The 7,428-nt window shown below is 31.6% G+C and overlaps 1 long non-coding RNA gene across 1 annotated transcript; it reads left to right on the forward strand.

Annotated features, from left to right (window-relative positions):
* Positions 1–2,273: 2,273 nt before the first annotated feature.
* On the forward strand, positions 2,274–2,980 carry LOC128041040 (uncharacterized). Its single transcript, XR_008195792.1, has 2 exons — positions 2,274–2,519; positions 2,632–2,980. It is a non-coding gene; the product is annotated as an uncharacterized LOC128041040 (long non-coding RNA).
* The last annotated feature ends 4,448 nt before the right edge of the window (positions 2,981–7,428 follow it).

Genomic DNA, 7,428 nt, shown 5'->3' on the forward strand with positions numbered 1-7,428 from the left:
GAGATTTCGATTTGTTAAATATTTCGATTTTAATAAATGAAGGTATAGTTTCAATTGAATAATTCTTAATAAATTAGTAGTCAAAATTTGTGAGTATCATTAGCTATATACTGAAATCCTTGATTAATAATATAATAAATAAATTATTTTTAAAACTATACATATCTATGAAATCAATTACTATGACTATTAATTAACTTAAATTCATGTGTATATAAATTTAATATTTAGGATTTAAGGTTTAGAGGTTTAGAGCAATGGTTAAAGTTTGTTTGGTACTTGTAATGTACGTAAAATTTTGAATTGATCAAATATTTTGATTATCGATTTAAAATATTGTCTATATTTTTATAAATAGTAAAAATTATTTTCTCCAAATTTGACACATATAAATGAAACATAAAATTTGATGATCATATTATTAAAATAAAGTACTAATTGTAAAAAAATATAAAAATATTTAAAACCACCTATAGAAGAGGATGCCTCCTCTCTCTCTATGTATATGGAATTAAGACAAATAGATTGCACATAAAACCAAACAAATAATGATAATGTGTTCCTATACTTTAAAAAATGGGTAAACTACAAAAATAGTCACTTATGTTTGAAATGTTACGTTTTAGTCACTTATGTTATTATTTTGTTACGAAGTGATCACTCTTCCGTTAAGTTCCGTTATCTCATTAACGGTAATCCTACATGGCATTCCAACTAGATTTTAAGTGCCAACTTGAATTTCCTAATGGGAAGAGAATAGATTTTTAATTAAATAAATTTAATTAATTAAAAATTTTAAACTCTAAATCTTAATTAAAAAACCTTCATCTCCTCCCTTTTTTTAGTTTTCTTTTTCAGGTGACTAAGAAAGCTATTATCATCAGAATTTTTTATTCACCTACAAAAACAAAAGAGGATTCAATGGAGGGTCCAAGTATGTCTTCTTCACCGAAAAATTTATGTTCTAAAACTTAAAATCAAGTGGTTGTCGACAAATTTATGTAATAAGATGAACTGCAATGACTGCAACATGTGAAAACCAAGCCAAAACTTGAAGAAGCAAAGGGTTGCCATTACACCATCTGGAGACTTTCCGAAGGAAAGTCCAGAGGCAATGGAACAGATCACCATGAGCATCAAGGTGAGTCCATAAACTCGTTTTCGGCCTAATTTATCACCGAGCCAACTAAAGAAAAGTCGTTGACTAAAGTTACGCAAAAGGCCACACCATTAACATCACCGCAATACGAGGAGGCAAAGTTTCGGGCTTTTCGAAAGTGCATCGAAGTAGTAAATACGACCGAGCAATTTTGTGATAAGAGAGATGCTAAAAAGGTCATAAGCGTCAGTGAAGAAACCCATTCCAGCAATCACAATTACAGTGAAATGGTACCATTGTGTCTTTGCTGCATGCAACGCATTAAGAACTCCAAGCTGGTTTCCGATTTCTGTCTTTTTTTACTTGAAACCAGATCAAGTAGGAAATTAACAAAACATAGGAATTCTGAGTTTTCTCTGAATAAACAATCCCATGTCAAATAAAAATGGAAAAATCCCCAAGTTGAACAAAAGTTGGTTCAGCCATTGAAACAAACTGTTTTGGCTTTTCATTCTAGGATGTTAACTGGAACATCATTTTTCACATGCTGCAGTCATTGCAGTTCATCTTATTACATAAATTTGTCGACAACCACTTGATTTTAAGTCTTAGAACATAAATTTGTTGGTGAAGAAGACATACATGGACCCTCTATTGAATCCTCTTTTGTTTTTGTAGGTGAATAAAAAATTCTGATGATAATAGCTTTCTTAGTCAACTGAAAAAGAAAACTAAAAAAGGGGGGGAAGATGAATGATTTTTTAACTAAGATTTAGGGTTTAAAATTTTTAATTAATTAACTTTATTTAATTAAAAATCTATTCTCATCCCATTAGGAAATTCAAGTTGGCACTTAAAATCTAATTGGACTGCCACGTAGAATTACCGTAAGGAGATAACGGAACTTAACGGAAGAGTGATCACTTCGTAACAAAATAATAACATAAGTGACTAAAACGTAACATTTCAAACATAAGTGACTAAAATGCAACCTGAGGGAAACAAAAGTGACTATTTTTGTAGTTTACCCTTAAAAAATCCCCAAATGTGGTCTTTTAGTTGAACAATAGTGGAAACCGAAATGACACCTGTGTTGATGCATGGCCAACTTTTGCTGTCTTGAAATTAATATATTGAGACGTGGCTTTTGGATGGATAATTGCATTGATGCATGACCAGTGAAGTCATATACAATTGAAAGGGGAAAGAAAATGTTGTAAATCTTCCATCTTCATTGTCCTTCCCTATGTATCAACACCAACCAATTCCACTTCAAGCTTTTTTCTTGAACCCACCGATAAGCAAGCATGCAATTGAGTAACTGACTAAAACAAATTCAAGGTCAGCCAACTTAAACGAAAGGGGAGTTCTATGTGGTGCGATGAGAGATCTTGGGAGAAGAAACAACTATATATGTCAGGTAGCCAATTAATGAGAGGGGATAGATTTTGTTTTGAGTGGTTTTATGAATTTAAATTGTGACTCGTAAATTTCATTATGTGATTTTCTGGCATGTTGTTTCCATTGCGTAGAGCCGTAGACTACATTGCTTACACACCATTATCGGGAAGTGAAGATAGTGGAAGAAAATATTTTGTTGCAATTAATTGCTCTAGTTTTCTAGTAGAAACGAGAAAGGAGTAGCTTAGTTGGGCTGTAGAATATCTTTGTCATATACTCGTTTTGGTTGAATCAAAGGATCACAATCAATTTTCCTATCACTTACGTGGGCTGGATGGATGAGGTAGACAAAGGAACATTCCCATTTCCATCATAACCCCAAACATTAACTTTTAATGGCATAGGTTTAGTATACCTTTGCATTTTTTTTTCTAATGGACTATTTTTCCCAGAAGTTATATTCAATAACTAGTGTCTAAAGATTTTTCAGTTGGTATTTAAAAGAATTTGTTTATGGGAGATTTTTGATGTACCGTCAGGGTATAGATTTTATATACTATCAATTAATACTAAAATGACATTATACATAAATATTGAAGGATTTAAAATAAATATAAATAATTTATCATTAAACAAAAATAAATAAATAAATATTGAATTCAAAACTCTAAATCTATAATTCGAAACCATAAATTCAAAGCCTAAAATCTAAAACTTGAAAGAAAAACAAAATAATTATATTTAATATTTAATTATTTTTAATAAATTTAATAGGAAATCCTTTAAAAAAATTTATTTTACACTAATGATTATGCATAATTTTATTACTCCATTTGTAACACCCCTCATCCCTCTCTGTTGTCAGATTAGAGTCACGTGCATTGCTAACCACTCAGAACATTTAATTACATCGTAAGTATTTGTATAAACTAACTATTAACATTATATTATACAGGGGCAGATCATGCTAATCTAATACTTTCATATAAGTGTCTTATAGACTCAAATAATGTATCATGTTATGCAATGTTAAACTTGGTCTTCCACTGTCTACATTCTTATCACTATTTATCCCCTCTTGAAAGTTAGAAGTTGGATACATAACAAGACTATTCCAATTATTAGCATCAGAGTATTGAACCATACTCCGACTACTACTACCTTCGATGATATTAGTAGAATAACCTACTTCACCTAATTCAAGTTTTCTATTTCATTCAAAATCAGAGTAAAAATACTCTTACGGTCCTTAATACAAGTCTACGATACCCTAAAAATAATCTAAAACCAAATAGGGGCTAATTTCAGACAATTCTAAAAGTTTAGGACAAATTTCATAAATACCTAAAAATAGGGGTCACACGACCGTGTGGCTAGGCCGTGTGGAACACCCTAAACTGTGTGACTTTTGAAGTTGGGACATACAACCATATCCCAGACCGTGTCTCTGCCTATGTAACTCACTGACTTGGATTACACGATCATGTGCCAAACCGCATGGCTTTTGAAATGGGCGTGTGACTATCCTACATGCCCATGTGTTATTTCACACACTCATGTGCCTGGGCCGTGTACCTCTCGATATAATCTCACACGACCATGTGTCATCCCTTATGGAAATTGCACCTATACTGTTTTACAACACGTTTAGGGCACACGCCTATGTCTGTTGCCCATGTGTGGCACATGGTCGTGTGACAAACCGTGTCCTAGGCCGGTGTACCTAAATGTACCTTAAAAACTCAAGTTTACCAAATTATGTGTAACACTCCAAACTCGTGTCCATTGTCAGAGTAGGGTTACGGAGTGTTACTGTACAATCAGAACATTTAACATACATTAAATATGTAATCATAAAAATATTATAATCCAATCATTTGCATGTGTATCATCCCTAAATCAGGCCTTTGAGGCCCTAAAAATACCTTAGAAATATTTAGGGACCAATTAGAAATCAATTGAAAAGTTTAAGAAATAGTTGAAAATTTTTTACTACAGGGGTAACATGCCCGTGTGTCAGGCCGTGTGAACCAAAAATCGCCTAAAATAAAACTCTTTCAAAACCAACACATGCATAGCCACTCAACCTATCTAAGCACACTATAAAAGGGACATTAGACAACATCAAAGCACATTAAAACATGCTCAAAACATAGAAAAACACACATCTTAAGTGCCTAACCAATGTGCCCTCGTTGACCCCACATTTAAATTATCCATTCACATCCAATGTACCATTCATAGGTATCTCAAATAAAGTTCAACCAAACACATAATTGAATATGGTAAAATCATAACCTATGCTCAACTTTTCAAAATGACTAATTTCATTGAACATTATCTGATGACATAAACATGTAGGCTAATCCAACCATAACCAAAACATGCTACAAAACATATATCTATATACATAAATTATAATCACATACTCAAAGGATTCAACTTCATAGACATAATCACACCCTAGGTACATGCCAAAATTTCAAAAGGAGACATCACTAACATTGAATTCGAGATTCTTGAAGGATGCCAAGTCCGAATCTACTATTTATCTAACCTACGAACTTGAAAACCAATTCACATTTAATATACTTCATTTATATAACAAACCACAAAAATAATCAAGTCATATGAATTATATTTCAACCAAATATAAATTACCATAAATCCTTCATAATACTGGTATACAACTCTTTTCAAATAAGTCGTAAAACCTTGTCGTGTGGTCCATTAGCTACTTAACACCCGGTGCCTAGCGGATAAACCGTAAAAGAGTTCGTGCCCAGCGCTAGTCGGATTAACCGACGATATTAAAAGTGAGCCCAGCTTTAGTTGATTAAATTAACCAACGATGTTTGCGCCCAGCGCTAATCGGTTAGACCGACGATTGTGTGCCCAGCACTAGTCAGACAAGCTGACAAAGGTTGCACCCAGCGCTAGTCGGATAAATCAACAAAATCAATAGAGATTCTAGCTCTGGTTGGATAAACTAACGATATTTGCATCCAGCACTAGTCGAACGAATTTACAATGTCAATTACTCATTTGCAGAAATCATAATATTATTTCTCATAGCTCGATATCACATTTCATAATTTAATAACACTTCCATTATAAGTATTTGCTAATAAAAAAATTTAATCCATTATGCCATAATTCGAAATGAAACTATTAGTCAATTAGATTAACAATATATTATAAGGATAAAATATAAGACATCAAGTAATAACTAAATTAATTAATACAATTTATAAAGTTCGACCAAACGACTTTAAAAACTCAACTATTACAAAGATGATATGTTCCACTACATTAACACCTCTAAAAATTTCAATATGGACAATTAATTCATCATGTTAGGACTTCAAAAACACGAAATTCAAGAAAAAAGAACCAAAATTTACTAACCAAATTGAGCTTTAAAGCATGAAATAAAATGGCTGAAATTTTCTCTCCCCTTTTCGGCATGCAAAGAGAACATGAAGTTTTTACTTTTTCTTTTCTTTTCTTTCTCCACTAATCTATTTCTTTTTCTTATTAAACCATCTTTTTTAATATTTTATTATATATTCTAATTACTAATTGTTTCAATATACAAAATATATATTTAATGTATATATAAACCATCTTAAACATCCACTATCATTATCTATATAGGTAATGGTTTATTTATTAAATAAGTCCTTTAATCAAGTTCCATTTTGCAATTTCATAAAACCACTATTTCTATCTCATACTTAATTTAGTCCCCAGTAATTAAAATTATCTAATTCAATTCACTTCTAAAGTAACTCCCAAAAATATAATATTAATATTTTTAAGCCCGATTCGAGAAAGCAGGGTCCCGTAAGTATATTTACCGACACCCCTGATTTACAGGACATTACATTGTGATTACTTGAAAACTGAGCAACCAATTCCCCAGCCATTTAACCTATTCAAAACACATCTAATCATGCTTAAAATATGCCCATCTTAAGTGCCTAACCAATGTACCCTCTGTAACACCCCCTACCCGAATCTGTTGTCGGAATAGGGCACAAGGCATTACCGGAGTTTACTAAACATTTTCAATAATTCTGAATCATTTATTATTCATATTCTAAAAATAATCATAACGTCCCTCTATTGGGCTCTCGAAGCCCAAAACATTTATTAGGAACCTACTGGGATTAAATCAGAATCATATGAAATTTTTCGCAGAATCCTAAATATATATATATATAGATTTTAAAACTTTTTTTATTTCCGAATTAGGTGCAGGGCTCATATGGGCGTATCACATAACAAATCTTTTCATAAGAAATTGCATAACTGAAACCTTTCCACTCTTTCGTAAGCTCAATTGTATTTTCATCTAACCACTTACCATTCCAATGCACCTTATAATTAAACATATTACCATTCAACAGTAATTTGGTACTTGCCTAAACTTCAAGCAACAACATTGGTTAGCGTACTTTAATATTGACAAACTTATTTTCTCGCCATATCTCACTTAAATTTATTACTCGTCTTAATACACATAATTTTCCTTGTATCAACGTATCAAAGATAGTCTCATATTTACATGTCATGATACATATCATTTTCTTGTTGTTTCTTCTTAAATATAAATTATTCAATTCATTATGACAATATTTCATGTACCATAATTTTTTATAAGTTCAATGTATATTTATTCCATGAGCAGTTCATAATCTTGAATATGCATAATTATCGACAAGTTTCACATACATGTATTTTCCATGTCATATTTTAGTATATCAAATAATTATCATTTCTATGTATTTCAAGTTTAATTTCATGATTTTATGTACTTATCATTTTCTATTTTTATCCGTTGAATTTCTCGAATTTCGATGGATTTTCAAGGTACACTTTAGTGTACAAATTCGGGTCCGTCAATTCATATTCATGTGCGCACA

Source organism: Gossypium raimondii, chromosome 5 (genome assembly GCF_025698545.1).
Source record: "Gossypium raimondii isolate GPD5lz chromosome 5, ASM2569854v1, whole genome shotgun sequence".
Classification (NCBI taxonomy): Eukaryota; Viridiplantae; Streptophyta; class Magnoliopsida; order Malvales; family Malvaceae; genus Gossypium; species Gossypium raimondii.